At 35.5% G+C, this 18,428-nt stretch overlaps 1 pseudogene; it reads right to left on the reverse strand.

Annotated features, from left to right (window-relative positions):
* LOC149182972 (uncharacterized) overlaps positions 1-7,905 on the reverse strand; it is a 61,843-nt pseudogene extending 53,938 nt beyond the window's left edge.
* Between the last annotated feature and the right edge of the window lie 10,523 nt (positions 7,906-18,428).

Raw genomic sequence — 18,428 nt, forward strand, 5'->3', positions numbered from 1 at the left:
TAGTTCAGTCTCTTTTGAGGTTTCCACTTCCTCTTGCAGCACCTCATATCTGTTGTTGCTTTCCCTATTCTTTGGTTGTGATATCCTAGGTTATGCTACGTCTTCGTGTTCTTGCTTTTGTGCATAACCTCTTTGAACCCCTCATTTGTTTCTTGTGCGGAGTTCTTTTTCTGCTCGACCTTTAGGTCTGCCACGCTAGACTGGTTCAATTGACATGCTTTGTAGAGGTGGCCATACTTATGACACCGATGACAACGAAACGAAATGTGCTCGTAATCCAAGGTTTGTTACTAAATCTCTTCTTGGTAGTCCAATTTCACTGATTCACGAATGGGCTCAGAGATATTCATATAGACATAGATATAAGCATAGGAGGTATACCTTCCCCTGCGAGTAGATTCTGTTATTTCCAAAAATCTGCATATTGAGTTGCTAATACCTTGCAGTATTTCCAGATCCCATAAATCCACTGGAAGGCCGAAGAGGCGAACCCAAACAGGAGATGCCTGAAATTGCTCTTTGTTTGGGTTACAACATTCCTCCTAGTATCGCATGAAGAGCCCTACATTATGGTAAAAATATGGGCCATTTTCAAAAACCCTTTCCTTATCTTGCAAGTTCGAGAAGATTACCATAAAGAATCCTCTCGCTCCCAATTTGAGTTCTATATGACCTTTTGGCTACCATTTCTGTTGTATCCATTTTATTAGATCCTTCTATGTTGGCCATACTCCAATGAATTTTCATATCATCGCATGGTCCTTCATGTAACTACAATATTTTTCCAGTTTATTCAGTGGGATTATAAAATGGGGCTTCTCTGCAAACATTGCCCATGGCTTTGTGCCTGCCACTGGGCTCCAAGGACGAGACTGGTGCTAGGGTCGATGGCTTCAAGGGGATCGAACTAGTGGCATGTTTTTCTGCTTGATTCGCCGGCAAATACACTATGGTAGGAGGGGATCTCTCCCCCCCCCCCCCCCCCCTGGGACTCGCATCATCCTTGTTCAGATGCGTATTTGTGTAGGGCCTTCAAGCTTTGTCAGCGTTCGTTAGGGTCACCAAACCCTAGCTTGTCGTCATCGAATTCTCCCCAACATTTTTTATCCTTAGAATCTACATACTCATAAGAGTAATTATTAAAAAAATATAATTTTACATAATATGTTATATTTGAAATGGAAATTCATAAATGAATTATTCCAAAAAAAAATTGAATAACAACAAACATAAAACTTTTTTCTGAGAGTTCGTTGCTAAGTGATAAGAGTAATCATTAGGGTTGTATGAAAAAAACATAATTTTACATAATATGTTATATTTATAACATGAAATCTAATATTTAATTCTGTAATGTTGTAAATTTGATAGTAAATATTAGAAATATTTTAATGAGTTTTTTTAATCAATATAAGATATCTAATGAATATAATGAGTTGTTTTTATTAACCAAATGTTGTGAAATATAATATTTAAGTTTTAGTTATTGGAATTGTTGATTAATGAAAGAAAATCTAGATACAAGAGTTTTAATTGATTTTTAGAAATTACTAATTAGATCTATTTTCAAGACTTGGGAAGGTATAAGAGCAGGTGTTACAAACAAAGTTGATATAAACAACATAATATTTGATTGAGAAGATCTGAAATATGTAAATATCTATTAAAAGCTTGCTTATATATTTAGATAGGCGTCCATAACAAGGTGAAATTTCTGAAGTCTAGAAGATGGACCTAGCTAGTAGTTTAACAATGCCCACTTAAACCCATGAATCCTTGGATATTCCTTATTGATTAATAATGTTGAGAATTATTAATAAACTATAAGGTGAAATATTTAAGTTGCTTGTGATATTCTCACTCAAATCTACTGAATTAGGTTATCAAAACTAATGTACAATACAATTTGGAAAAGAAAGACTAATTATATTTCTTGAACAAAATTAGGTGTTTTAAATGTGTTTAAAACTTTAAACCTATCGCATGAGTTGAAATCATCCCAAAAATCGTGAGTCTAAACTGCAATAAATATTTTCAAGGTAATATGAAACAACCTGCGGATTAAGAAAACGATCTTCAACCTAAATGCAATATAAAGAAACATGGCTTTATCTAAAAATGCAATGATCTTGAGTCTAAATGCAATGTAAAGAAAAATGGCTTTATCATAAAAATGCAATGTATTTGTTATGAACAAACCTGGCAGTAACCTAGCTTGAATACATGTAGAATATGAAATGAATTATTTCAAGCCAATTGAGAAGCCAACAGTACTATGAAGAAAAATACATATAAAAAAAAAATAAAACAATAAAGAAACATAGTTACTGTGTCAGCTAAAAAATGTTGCAAATCTCATATATTAATTCAACTATTAACTACATTATTAAATAGTAAAACTATTACTAAAATCAACTCTGAAACAAATCTACTGACATTACAGCTAATTTCCAGCATAACTACAGCTAACAATTTGCTGCTTTAATTTTGCACAAGACTCTAAATAGAAATTTACATAACTAATGAAGCATTATTCCCAACACTCCCCCTTAATGATTAATAAGGATTTACTATCTTATCTCGTAGTGCTAAAAAACGATCTTTTGCAACTGCTTTGGTGAAGATATCTGCTAGTTGATGTTGAGTATTTATATGCTTCAATTCAATATCCTTCTTCTGCACCAAATCTCTAATGAAGTGATATTTCAGGTCAAAATGCTTTGTCCTGCTGTGATGAACTGGATTCCTTGCTAACTTGATGGCACTTACATCATCACAATAAATCGGCTGAATTTGTTTTTCTCCAATTTCTTCCAAAAATTTTCTAAGACAAAGAGCTTGTGTACCTGCTGAGGTAACTGCAACATACTCCGCTTCTGTGGATGAGAGGGCAACAACGCTTTATTTTTTTGAGCTCCATGTAATCAAACCAGAACCAAAAGAGAAACAATTTCCAGATGTGGACTTACGGTCATCAAGACCATCAAGACTACCTCCCAAATCTAAATCACTAAATCCAACAAGATTGAACTTTTCAGAAGAGTAGTAATGAATACCAAAATTTATAGTGCCTTTCACATACCTTAAAATCCTCTTGGTTGCCTTCATATGTATTCCAGATGGATTTGTCATATATCTTGAAACAAGTGAAACTGAATATGTAATATCAGGCCTTGTGTGGGTTAGAAATATCAAGCTCCCCACAATACTTCTGTAATTTTTCTCATCAATTAAATCAGCACCATCATCTCTACATAACACCTCTCCATGAGCACTTGGAGTAGGGGATGGATGACAATCAAGCATATCAAATTTATTTAGCATATCCTGTGCATACTTTGTCTGACAAATGAAAATCTTATCCTTACTTTGATAAACCTCCATTCCTAGAAAATATTTCATGATGCCTAGATCTTTCATCTCAAATTCATTCATCATAGTAACTTTGAATTTATCATTCATCTTAGAACTACTACCCATATACAATAGATCTTCATCATACAAACTTATGATTAAAATATCAATACCTTCTTGTTTGTAGTAAAGGATAGGATCATTCTTACTTCTCTGGAAGCCATTTTCCTGAAAGTATCCATCAATCCTTGCATACCACGCTCTTGGTGCTTGCTTAAGGCCATACAAAGCCTTCTTCAACTTGTATACATTATTCTCCTTTCCTTCCACTTCAAAACCTTGTGGATGCTCCACATATACTTCCTCTTCTAAGTACCCATTCAAGAAGGCACTTTTCACATCCATATGATGTATGCTCCACTTTTTATGAGTTGCTAATGAAATCAACATTCTAATGGTCTCTTGTCTTGCTACTGGTGCAAATGTCTCTTCATAATCAATTCCATACTTCTTTGTGAATCCTTTAGCAACTAATCTTGCTTTGTGTCTTTCAACACTCCCATCACTGTTAAATTTAGTCTTATAGACCCATTTGGTGCCAATCTTTTTCTTGTCATGTGGAAGCTCTGTCAACTTCCAAGTGTCATTCCTTTGAATGGAATCCATCTCTTCTTGCATGGCTTGCATCCAAACCTCATTAGCACATGCATCTTCAAAACATTATGGTTCAAATTCAGCCTTGGCTAATAAAGAAAAATTGACTATCTCACCTATTGGGCTTTCTTCATGTGCTTGATTTGCACTCCTCTCATAAATATCACTCAATCTTCTTACCTTCCTTGTAGAACTTGGAGAAGAAGTTGGACTTGAACTTGATGTTGAAGAAATTGATGAAGGGCTGCTTGGTGGAGTTAAGCCACTAGTTACAGAAACATTAGTTGGCTGCTCATGATCATTATCAACAATTATATCATCATTCAAAATAGATTTTGTCTTCTCAACATGGCCTTTTTGATGACCATAAACTCCCCCTTCATAAAAAATTACATCTCTTGAGACAATAAGCTTGTTAGTTAGAGGATTATACAATTTATAAGCCTTGCTTGTCTCACTATACCCAATAAAAATACATAACTCACTCTTTGCATCTAACTTTTTTCTATTCTGATGAGGTACATGCACATAAGCCAAACAACCAAAAACTTTGAAATGATTAACATTAGGCCGTTTTCGATACCAAGCTTCATAAGGAGTCATATTTTCTAGTGCACTAGTGGGGCTACGGTTGAGGATGTATACCGCTGTAGCAACTGCATCTCCCCAATAAGTGTTGCTCAATCCCTTAGTTTGTAACATGCATCTTGTCATTTCAACCACAGTACGATTTTTTCTTTCAGCTATGCCATTCTGCTGGGGTGTGTATGCTGTAGTATGCTGCCTCCTGATGCCATTCATATCACAATAACTCTGGAAAGCTTTTGAGCAGAATTCTCCCCCACAGTCAGTCCGCAAACATTTGATCTTGCACCCTCTCTCATTTTCTACAAGGGCTTTAAACTTCTTGAATGTATCCAGGGCTTCACTTTTGGCCTTCAAAAAATATACCCAACAATTTCGTGAGTAATCATCAATAAAAGTGATGAAATATGATGACTTACCCAAACTCTTAGTTTGCATAGGACCACATATGTCTGAATGAACAAGCTGAAGTGGGTGTTGAGCCCTCAATGCACTACCCTTTGGAAACCTTTCCCTTGCATGCTTTACTTTAGCACATCCTTCACAAACCTCCTTATGCTCTTCTACCTTGGGCAAACAAGAAACTAATGCATGTGAGGTTAAAAACTTCAAACTTTGAAAATTTAAATGCCCATACCTGAGATGCCATAACCAACTTGAATCCTCATAAGCCATATTAGCAAGATTGTTGTTATGTTCATCAAACCTTAAGGGAAGCATCCTATTTCTTGTCATAGGCACAACAGTGATCACCCTATTTCCTTTATTCTAATCATAGATAGTACATGTCTTATTTTCAAAGACTACTTTATAATTTTTCTCAGAGAGCTGCCCAACGCTCAACAAATTATGCTTCAATTGTGGAGTATAATAAATGTCATGAATACTCTTTATACCTTCTTTTGTTTGGACCTCCATAGCTCCTTTGGCAGCAACCTCCAATGATTTATCATCACCAAGCTGGATCTCGGATTTGAAACTTCTATCCTTTGCTGAAAACAACTTCTCATTCCCTGTCATATGGTTAGAGCATCCAGAATCTAGGTACCAAACATCTTTAGTAGTATTTTCACCTTTGGCATAAGATAAAAATAAGTGATCTGGAGGATACTCACCATTTTCTTGAGCATAATTAACATTTTTACCTTCTTTCAATCTGCATTCTCTTTCAAAGTGACCATACCTATTACAATGGTAACATTTAACATTTCTCTTATCAAATCTACCTCCACCTCTTCCAGTGAAACTACCTCTTCCACTTGAACCACCTCTTCCTCTACCTCTTGAATAATTTTGGCTTTGCCATTTACCTTGACCTTGATGGCTTTCGGTACCGCTCCTACTTGCATCTTCATTCTTTTTAATTTGTAATTTAAAGGAAAAAGCTTCAAAACTTTCCTTCAATCTTTCTTCATGAGATATCAAAGATCCAACGAATTCATCAAACTGTAGTTTTGTCAAATCCTTACTTTCTTCCATGATTATTGCAACATGATTCCATCTATGTGTTAAAGATCTCAATACTTTTTTAATTAAAACTTCATTACTTACAGCTTCTCCAAGTGTAGCCATTTTATTGACCACATCTTTGACTCTCACACAATAATCACTGATACTTTCAGCTTCTTGCATCGAGTTCGAATTCTCGAACTCTCGCTTCAATGTCTGAAGCTTGATCACCTTAAATTGATCACTACCTTGGTAAGCTTCTTGTAGAGTCTCGTAGGCAGCTTTCACAGTTTTTGCTCCTGATATTCTTGGAAATAAGCTCTTATCAAGAGCTATCTGAATGTGAAACAAAGCTTGACCATTCTTCTTCCTTTCTTGGTGTTCTTTCATTAGTTGTAAGAGCATTCCAATCAGCTGGCTCTTCATATCCTGATTCAACAATCTCCCACAAATCTTTTCCAATAAAAAATGTTAGCATCTTAATGTACCAATAATCATAATCGTTGCCATCAAATTCTGGAACTAGCATCTGGTTAGAATTCGACATGATTAACTTTGGCGAAATTCCAACAATACAACTTTAACCCAAAATAATTTTAACTGCTCTGATACCACTTGTAGAATATGAAATGAATTATTTCAAGCCAATTGAGAAGCCAACAGTACTATGAAGAAAAATACATATAAAAAAAAATAAAACAATAAAGAAACACAGTTAATGTGTGAGCTAAAAAATGCTGCAAATCTCATATATTAATTCAACTATTAACTACATTATTAAATAGTAAAACTATTATTAAAATCAACTCTGAAACAAATATACTGATATTACAGCTAATTTCCAGCACTACTACAACTAACAATTTGCTGCTTTAATTTTGCACAGAACTCTAAATAGAAATTTACATAACTAATTAAGCATTATTCCCAACAATACAGAGCTTAGGCAATCCAGAAAAATAAGAAAACTAGAGACAAGTCCACCCTGAATGAAACTGAAGTCGATACAAGCATCATCGAGACCATTAAAGTCAATGTTTAGCTGCTCCACAAAACCATCTTTATCATGGCACTAGGCCTCCAACAAAAACCATCGTCTGCTGCACCCACAACAGCAGCAGCTCCCAGCTGGGGACACCAATGTTCTATATGAAATCTCTGGTTGCCCTTCTACACAGCAGCCTGGATTCCTTTAAACACAAATTACCCGTCCCATACGACAATTTGTAGAATGAAGACAACGAGACTTGGGGATTATTGTAAGCCTCGATATATACTGATATATTGCCTTTCACTTCAATGGTAGAATGACACAATAAAGTCACCGATATTGAGCGGTGAGAAGCATAGACATTTAAAGCAAAGTCATAGAACCAGGATCCATGAACATGAACAACCCATGACCATGAATTCACCTTTGGGTCAGTATCAGTTGGCACCACCTGCAGATTGCCAGAGTGGCCTTCTGACTGTTGGACCGTTTAATGTCATTGTCATGATGATTGGGCTTGTCATAGATATGAATCAATTTCCAATCCTTACCTTGCAGAATCCAGAGTGTTCTAGAAATGGAGACTGAAAAATAACGTGCCGGGTGAGATTGACTTAATGGACAACAATACTATGTGCAGCGGCGCCGATGGCTTTGAAAAAAGTAATAAGACCATTGAAGGCGAATCAATTTTACAGAATGCCTTTGATTATTCTTCAACCAGTCGCTCTCAGCGGGCTTTCTCGCTGTCGCAATCTGCGTATTATTTTAATTCACCAAGGCATAACTTCCATTCGCAATGCCTCAGCCCGTCACAGACTTGACGTGCAAGATTCTTCTCTGACGCACAACTTTTAGTAACGCACTGACATCTATGGATGGGTAAAGGCAATTAGTTTTCGCCGTAAATAAAATTTGCATTAAATTTTTTGACATTGCAATGTTAAACATTAGGTTTCCGATCTTCTATGAAGCTGACGTCTCATCACCGCCGGGTAGGCCTGGTAGGGCTACATATCCGGAGGCGTGAGGTCATGGAGTATAGGTTAGTAATTTGCAATTGGATTTGTTTTCAGTGTAATTTTTTGGATTTTTAGTTTTTGAATTAGGTAGAAATATTTGAAGTAAAATCTTGATTTGTCTTATTTGAACTAGTTTTTTTACTATATATAAGGATTCAGCACCTTCAAAAACTCTTAGGGCACTTAGATTGTGCAGGGGTTACCCATCAAATTTGTGATTTCAATAAATTCCTACCAGATTTTAAGGAAATTAGACCAGAGAAACCCACAAAAAAAAGCTTCCAAAAAGTCTCATTAAAGACAACTCAGGTTTGATTTACCAGGGCAAGGGTACATTATAGTTTGAGCATTAATGTTGGAGTATATTCTAACTATAAATTAAATGTCTATTAACAAGGACCACTGAAAATAAGTGGTTTGTCAATGGGCATTAAATGTGTGGAGTTATATCCTTAGTTTGTCAATGGACATTAAATGAGTGGGGTTGTATATCCAAAAGTGGACATATACAACCTCCACTCATTTAACGTCCATTGGCAGACCACATATTCGTTGTCCTCAGACTATTTTTCGTTATCGTTTTTGACATTTAACATTTGTGTTTTATCTCCTTATTTTTGTTACCATGACCATCAATGTTGTACTAATCACAATTGTTGTTAGGATCTTTTGTTAGCTTAAAATGTTGCAATAGTCACAATGGTTATTAGCACATGTGCAACAGACTCGAAGTGTCTTATTTTTTTCATTCTCCTTCTTCTTTACATACTCCTCCTAAAAACCCTATGAGTTAAGCACCAACGCATGCTACGCCAAAAGAAAAGTAGCCAGACGAGATGGGATGCCCACAATACCGGGGAGTCAAAGGGTTGACAATGGGGAAGCTAGAAAAAGTCAAAACCCAAAGGGCTTCGAAAAACCCAAAGGGCTCTGGTTTTCCAAGGCAGACAAGCCCAAAAAACAAAGGAGGATGAATGAAAAAGAATTGTTGATAAAAGACTTATCGTTAAGTCTAATACTCATCTGGAAACACCATAATTCAACCGATTACTCAACCTACTTGAGCTCAAAACAAAACAAACCAACATCTACCATCTAAAATCAAAACTAAATAATCAAATTGTTGAGCTAAAAGAATAGAACATTACCTTATACTAACCAGCGCACATTACCTTATACTAACCAACGCTCAGAGCTTAAACCAACGAAGTCACATGAGTTGGAGAAAGACTAGCACCTCCCACTGTTGTAGCGTCGAGCTCCAATGTTGTCATGAGTGTCTTGAGCTTTGGAATCCTCTCAGAGCGGTCTAAGTGCAGTAAACACTATATTTGAATGTAGATTAGTGTATGCATTTACCATGTGTGTCGCATGGGGAGGGTTGCCTACACCACTTCTTTTTCAATTTTATAAGAAGTGATAGGGTAGTGGGTTAGGGTAATTGCCTTTTCCGATTTTCAATAGGGTGGTGAACTTGTCAACTTTCAACATTGTAATTTCTAACTTCTGGTCAAAAGATAAAAATTATATGTTTTTTGGTTTATTTTTCCATTTAATTTGCTGAAAATTTGACACAAATTCATTGAAATCACAAGTTTGATGGGTGAACTCTTGACAATCAAAATGTCCCAATTTTTTCTTAAGACATTAAATCTATATAAATAATAAAAAAATTAGTTTAAATAACATAAATCAAAATTACACAAGGAAAAATTTACATATAAACAACTCCTATAAAATATTTTTTAACTTTTCTTCATCTTTTCCATATTTACTCAATTTTAAATAACTATATTAGTTGGTATTCCATACCTCCATAGGAAAAGCAAAGAAAAGAGTAAGGCCATGCACGGAAATTTTACATTGGAGTTGTTTAATGAGGCGGAGGAATTGCGAGGATGGTCAAAAGTGGTCGGAATCCCGGCAAAAAAATATCAAAAAATCTTGTAAAGGCAGTGTTTGCATCTTGTTTTTGATTGTGGAAATGGATTCAGCACCATCAAAAACATCCAAGACACTTAAAATTTTGAAGTTTAACAGTTATAACTTGGATTTACAAAAATCCTTGTCAAATTTTTTTTAAATATCACTGGAATTTCTTAACTCTCGAGGCAACTCCGCGGGGCAGTTAGACTACGCGTTTTACATTTATACATAAAAGATAAAGGATAGGGTTGTGCATTTTTCCATATGCCACGCTCTCGAGTCCCCGCGAAACCGAAAAGGTAAAAGTGTCAGTGGCGTCTTTTGTTGAAAAAGTGAAAAAAGGATCATAAACGACATCTGACGGCTCTCAAGTACCCAAAAAGCTAAAAAATCGAACCACCAGAAGATTCAACGACGTATTTTGTTGAAATTTTAAAAAATATCATAAACGACACGTCAACAGCGTCTTTTATTGAAAAAACTAAACAATATCATAAACGACACGTTAATACTCGAAAAAGATGAGAGATGAGAGGCGGCACGTTATTGCAGGAAATTGTTGTTGCGTTAGTATTTGGACTTCAATGAAAATAGAGATGGTGGATTTTGACCATATTTTGGAATTTTAAAATTAATAATTTTTTTGAAACAAATTTAAATTCAAAATTTATAACGTAATTAAGTAAGAACACACAATCAAAATCTACGGGTATATCACATAATCAAGTAGCAGATCCAATTGATGGGTATTTTTATGTTCATTGTTGATTTTCTGAAGCTTCAAAAAAAAGTCGAAGAAACAATCTGTCCCATAGAATATCTTTAGTTTCGTGGATGTTAAAATAATTTTTTTCTTTCTTTTTTCTTTAAAAATTGGAGAACTACAGTTACAGCCGCCAGTAAGATGGGTGGATGGTGATGCAGATGTGGAAATTTGGTCATTGAAACCAGAGCTCTGAGCAGCAATTTTGGTGCATATGTGGTTATGTGGAAAACGCTTACCAATCTAAGATACACTGTAAAGGAAATGTATGGTAAATTGATGATTGAAGTTCTTACTTTTACAATATTAAGTTTTAGCCAGATCAGAGACCCTTTTGCATAGAGCGTTTAATTTCTGTACGACATATATTATTGAAAAATTATCAATTTTTCTTTCCCTGGATGCAATTAGAGAAAGTCAGATGCATTCTATATCCATGGTGAAGGTGAGCTGGTTCATCAAATTATATATGATTGCTAACCAATTGTGATGTGTCAACAATGTGGCTAGTAAAAAATCGAATTCTTTGATTAAGAAAGATGGATTTTATAAGCGGAATGGAAGTGGAGCTAGGTTTATAAGATTAGATTTCTGATTTATTAAGTTGTGTAAATTTAGTTTTTCAATTAAGTTTAATTTGCCTGATTGCTTAAAAAAATTATCTTTAATATTTTAATTTATTTTTTCCATTTTCTATTTCAGAGAGTAAGACTGATTCTATTGCCCAATGGAAAAAGGATTATATAATTTTTCGACTGATTAGGGCAAAAAAATCATGCCATTTTTGACTTTTAATAAGTTTGAGTATTATATTTACACAATAATAGTTTACTTAATATTTTTTTGTGGGAAACAGTTTCATTTTTTTGTGGGAAACAGTTTCTTGTTTATTTAATAAGAGATTTTATATGACAATTTGGTATAGGGTTCGTTATGCTTTTTACTTTTAAAATTAAATTATTAGTGTAATTGTCATTATTATTGATATTGATATAATTACAATTACAGAATTACATATTGTAATAGTACAAAACTTTTCATTCTTAAATTTAGATTATTAGGATGACTCTTATTATTATTATTGATATTGATACAATTACAACATTAGATATTGTAATTGCACCGAGAAATGATTAACAACTGAGTATAATGTAGATGAGTAAGCATAAATGCTTGTAAAATTTAACATTTAACATAAACATGTAACATTTAACTCGATTAAAAAATAAAAGGTAAAAGTAATATCGAACCGAGGATGGGGATATATTGTAGTGTTTATAAATGAGTGTAAACATTTAAATATGGGTTCAAATGATAATAAAAAATTAAAAGTAATAAAAATAATAAAATTCAATTTATTATATTATTATTTTGTTTTGCATGCCCCTGGAGTCAAGTTAGAGATTATGCTAAGGGAAAAGTTGTATAAATAATTATAAGTTACATTGGTCAATGCTAAATTAATAATGGTTGGCAGACAAGTAGTCCTATAGTCATTCATGGAAAAGGACTAATAAATTGAGATGTGAAGTGCATAAGTAAATTGCTTACTCAAGGAGAAGAGCTTGCATATATTTAATTTTGGTGGCTAGTAACCACTGGTAAGTCAAAGCATTTACAATTTTAGTGAGTGTTGAAGAAAACATAAGTATATTTTTTTCATGGTATTCCTATCCATCTTTTATCCATAGACTTGCTTAAATTATAGTGGGAAGTAATTGATGGTAAATATATTTACTTGAGGATAAGTTATTTTCAGGTATTTTGATTTGGATAGTCTTCCTGCCAAGATTAAGAATAAAAAATTATTATAAATATCTAAAAATCATGCATTAATATTGCAACCATATCCATAAATTATGGCATAAAATATGTAAGGTAGTTATCCACTTGACATTATATTGTACAAACACTTCAATAAGACCTTCAACTTATGGTCCAATCAAATATTTGATTTTTTGTTAATAATATTGGAAAATAAATATTTATTTATCAAAACTAAACACTTTAATTTGCATTGGTAAGTGCTAAACTAATATTGTTAGAGTCCTATATTGGCTGTAATTTGCATTGGTAAGTGTTAAACTAATATTGTTAGAGTCCTATCTTGGCAAGACTAATAACTAGCAATTGCACCACATGTTGCAAAGGAAACGTTGTAAGGCGATAACGTAGGAAACAATAACATAGAAGAAGGAATTTTCCTAAAAATTTATTTGATTTTGTTTCTAGTTAGAAACCATTAATCATTGACCCCAAAAGCATACTCTATACATTGCAAAAGGGAGTTTAAAAATGGAATGTTATCGTTTTTGCTTATATTTTGAGCCCATTAAGAGATTTCCTGTAAATCACCCAGACATGTACGTAATATTTACAGCATAAAAATGTTGCATGAGTGACATAAGAAGGAAAGTGTGTTGATACTAAGCTACTATTTGTTTTACACTTTCACCCATGAAGAAATCGCCAAAATGTCTAAAGAGAAAAATGAGATAGGAAGGTAGCTTACAAAGAGTCCACGTGTTTTAAGCCTTAATGAAGGCCACATTCCTCAGAGTCACAAGTCAAATATTTGGAATATATTAATGAGAGTGAATATGAGGCTCTGCTATATGAATACATAGAAACACTCCTTTAGTCCACTTTGTGACTTGTTATCTAGATAAAGCATATGAGTATAATGTATTCATGAAGATAGGTCAATGTCAAGAAAAATAAAATTGGTGTTCTTTGTACATTGTCTTTGTTCTTCTAAACACATGCACACATGAAATACCCAACTTTTTGTTGGTATTCTTGCATAACTATTAGTTTTTTCCCACCCCTACCTTGCATGAGGAATTGATCACAAAACAAATATAAATGTCATTTTCTGCTAAATTTATCATGCAACCCAAACTGTCCATTTAGCTCCTCTGGTAAAATTCATGCATCTTCTAGAGCTTTTTGAATGCACATTGAAACTCCAAGTCCATCAGAGTGTGGATAGGTCGTGTGGAAAGCATCATAAGTAACAACCCCACCAAGGTACTCAACTATTATGGGAGCTCCTCGCTTTATTACATGTTCAAGACTTTCCATAACCTGGTTTTGGAGAAAAGCCCATGTCCTTATAGTGTGAATTGTTCAAAGTCTAAACTGATATTTTAAATATCATTTGTATCTAAATCAAACCCAATTTTTCTATAACAAATGACATTTGAAAAAAATATTTCTAAAATGGGATATGCCATGTAAATAGTCCCTTGAAATTGAAATCATTGGTAAATTTTTTATCCTAACAGTGTAGATCATTCAGATTAGTTAATGGGATCAATGACTAGGGTAGAAGTTAATTGTAAATCCGAGGCCACGCTATCATTAGTATTTCTCATATTATACTTTTTGTAAATAGTAACATAGAAGAAAAATACATAGTTGTTGAGTTCATTGGTCTATACCTGTGACTTAGCAAATGCTAACAATTCTGATGGATTTACTTGTGCACCCTGAGATAGTTTAGAGATGACTTACAATGTTCTTTCTGATTTGTATATACAATCTTTATATGTATATACAATCTTTCTATATTCTTGATTCTTGACTATTGCCATCTAAGATTGATAAACAAAATTCTGGCTAGTTTACCTAAAGTTGGTAGATTGTGTTGCAATATTTACATAACATTCCCATTTACATTGGAAATATAGAATGCATAAAATATTGCAATCCTATACTATGGCATGATTTGTTCCTCTACTTGTTCCACAAATTTGACCATTTCAGTTGTGCAAGAAAACTTCGGTGGGTCATTGAATTCTATGCCAATACACTTGTATAATCATAGCACCATGTACTAATGCGCTAACTGCAAATAGTCGACATTCTTTTATTGATTAGGAAACTTCTGAGTCCATTGCCAAAGAGCATATGTTGTGCCACTTCACTCTCCATATGCCATGGGATTTTGGCAATCTTCCTTTTTTCCAGTGGTAATATTATACAACTAATCCAGGACACCCACATAAACTATTATTAGATATCATCCTATAGATCAAAATGACAAAAAGGATGGCAGGTGGTGCCTTTCTGGGCAGCAGGGTATCTAAAAGGTAGCGTGTAGCCTGGTTCCTTATGTAGTGCCTTGCTTCACTATATTATTTCATGTTTCAATATTTTAAAAGATGGATTAGAATTTCTATAAGGAGCTTCATCATTCAATAATAGTCCATTCTTGTCCTCCATGCTGCTCTCCTTTTTTTTTAATCTCCAACCGCTTCCTGATCTGAGATATTTTTTCTCTTAATTACCTTAATTCTACTTCTTGTTCTGTCACCCTTACCTTCTGCTATGGCCAGCAACACCCCCCCCTAGTTCATCTAAGTATCAACCAAGATACTTAAATGAATAGGGACCCTTAGTTAATTTTTAGGAAAAGCAAGAGTTTCTTTTTAAGGTCACAATCATATGCTTAGGAGAAGCCTCTTGGATATTTTAAGCCTAAGTTTATGATGAGAAGAAAATCTTTAAAGTCGCGTTGCAGAAGGATAGGAAATACCCTCATTTCTCTTTAAAAAATCGATATGCGCACGACCCTCGTGTTAACAATAACATCGCATCGCAACAAAGTAGTGCCCATAAAGAAAAACTTAGAGATTCATCGATCTGCGATAACGCTGATCACTAGATCGCATATCGCAGAAATAAGTCGGCTAGATTTGGCAAACATCAAATTTCTGCGATCTGCGATGTTGTGATCGCTGTGATGCTACATCCTTGCGATTTGCGATGATGCGATTAGCGACCGCGCGATATACAAGGTTACGTCAGCAAATCATAAATCACTTCAGTACGAATCCTCCGGGCATGCCATTCAAAGAAAAGCCACTTACCATAATCTGACCCGAAATCATGTGCTTTTAATGATAGTAAATGAATTAGTTGTCAGTTATTAAGTGGATTAAAGACGCGTGACTTGGTAGAGATTTACTTCACGTAAGGTGGCATATTTGATTTATCTGCTGCATTTAAGACTCTCCCATCACCTTTTTGGATCAGTCATTTCCATTTCACTCGTAATCTGCAGGAACGAAGAGCTAAGACGACTCAGACACCAACACAGAGAGAAATGGGAAAGAAAAATAAAGCTCAAAGCTCCGAAGCAAAGGAGAAGACTAAGGAGATGGTGCCTCTGTACACAGACACGACCTGTAACAGAGACGCGGGGATATCAACATGGGAAGGCATGTACAGGCTGCTAGAAGAGGAAAAACCTAGAATAATGAAGGTTGCTGCTGTCGTGGATGCACCGCGCTCTTCTGAGGCATCCTTAGAGGACCTAGCATGTTCATTTCTTCACAGAATAGCGGCAAGACCTAAAATTCTACCATATACGGATATGATCAAGTGGATACTGGATGATGCAGACTTAAACAACAGACATTTCAAAGTTCAAGGATACGGGCTCGTCGGATCGTTTGCTACGCAAGATTTGAAGCTTATGTATCATCTTCCAGAACCGCAAGCGACCTATAATGCATAATTTGTTAAGAAGTTCACGGCGGAGAATCCAGATCTATCAGACACCACTAAAGAATGGTCTAGAAGAGACGAGCCGCTAAAAATGGATAAAAACGGTATGTACAGCACTGGTTCCCTCACCTCTCCATATTGTTTTGCTGCGGCCATGCTCTGTAGGTTATTTGGAATGCCGGATATCAACAAGTTTTCATCTGAATGGCTACCATTAATTGATGCTGCCACAAACGCTGACATTATAGATTGGGCCAAAATTCTTTCTGATAATCTATACACAGCCGTTATCAATTACCGGTCTAAAAGATCCTTGTCTCAAAGGGTCTATCCTCCTTTTTATCTGTCTGCTTATATTATGGATTCCGTTTGTCTTGTATCTAAATTCCCTGCTATGGGTTGGAAATGGACTACCCAAGACCCATTGCCCATCCATGTTTATCATAAGGTATTATGGGATTCCCAGTTTGCCCCTCACTTCTACCAGATTTTCCATGGGCTTATTTTGCCCCTATATAAAATAATCTATGACAAAGACCCCCCAAGGTGCTCTCCCGAGGCACAAATTGACATCATCCCCATCGCGAGATGGTTCGGGGAGGAATGGTTTACTTACATTAGAGTTTTTGGAAGCACTGTACCTCCACATGTCCTACCCCTATATGTCCCTGATAAACTTTTGGCTCGGGAAATCGCTTATCAAACCTGTTCTGAAGGCGGCCTGACCAAAGACCTAAAGGACAAGAAGAAGGCCATATGGCCTCAATTTCCTGTAACTTGTGGGGCCTTCTCTTTGTTCGATGTAGGACACGCTTTTGGCGAAGTGGAGAATGTGACGTGTCTTCAATTATTTAAATTCCCAGCAAGGCCATTCGACCCAAATGATGTGGCCCAAGAATTCAAACCGAATGTCAAGGTAAGAGTGTTCTCTGGAAAGAAAGATTTGTTTGATGACCTGTTTCAGAATAAGAGTTCGCTCCAAGAAATTTTGCAGGAAGCTCAGTCGAGGTTTTCTTCAGGTGACCTCCAAAAATTCACGTTATACAGAGAAAGAAGGCTGGCCAGTATTCCGCTAGAGAAGCTGCGACTGCCTGCTAGAGAACTAACTCCAAGCATCAGCCTCAGTGAAAACTCTAGCACTTCCAGATCTAAGTCCAACGTCGTGCAAGAAGTATCTGAGCATCCTGAAGAGTCTGTTTACGACCAAGGAAAAAACAAAGAAACAACCAAAGATATAGCTCAGTCAAGTGCAATGTCTCAAGAGCAAGTTATAGCCTCCCCACCAAGAAATCTTCCCCCTCCTGTCATCGAAGCACCACTTGTCACAACAGAGCTAGATAAAGAGTGGGAAACCTTCAATGAATTGATCAATCTTGAAGGGAAAGCCCCGAAAACACCTGTGAATAATACACAGGTGGTGCAAGAAGTGGTTTCGACCATAGTCAGTAGTGCCGCAGAAGCAGAACACCTTCCTATCACTCCACCTTCAGAGCTTCTACTTAACGTAGAAGAAATTCCCCCACTGGATGTATTCTATAGTCCCCAACACAAAGCAGTTGTAAGGAGACAGAGAAAGAAAAGAAAACTAGAGAATAGACTGTCGCAAGATGCTGAACATTTGGACGTCTTATGGAAAGACCCCAATAATAATCCGACTGAAAATCTCACGAAGCTGTCTCAAATTGCAGGAGCATATGCTTCTGCAACTATTGACAAGGCCTTGGAAGTTCAGCAACTATTGAAGGAACAAGAAAATCATATACAGCTACTACAACAACAGTTGCAACAAGCCAACGCTAACACTGAAGCTTCCAGAAAGCTCGAAAAACTACAGGAAGACTTTCAACAAATGCAGATAGGCTATCAAAGGAGTCTCGAAGAGAAAGAAAAACAATTGCAGACTTTACAAGAAATGCATAAAGATGAGCCCAAGCTGGCAGAATTCATTTCACAATCTATTGGCTTGAATGAGCAACTACTGCAACAACAAGAAGAGTTGGGGCGTAAAATATCACAGTGGAGTCACTATTGTGAGCTGAGCGACAAAATCACCAGTCAAGTGGTGGATTTGCGGAGTGACTATGATCAGAATGACAAGAAGGTGACAAAATATCTGACTTGGCAAGATGATGATGAAGGCAAAAGGGAAGGTGCACCCAGGATAAATGAA

This window comes from Pinus tabuliformis, chromosome 3_2 (genome assembly GCF_031772625.1).
Source record: "Pinus tabuliformis cultivar Carrire ecotype Pingquan chromosome 3_2, CPIR1, whole genome shotgun sequence".
Lineage (NCBI taxonomy): Eukaryota > Viridiplantae > Streptophyta > Pinopsida > Pinales > Pinaceae > Pinus > Pinus tabuliformis.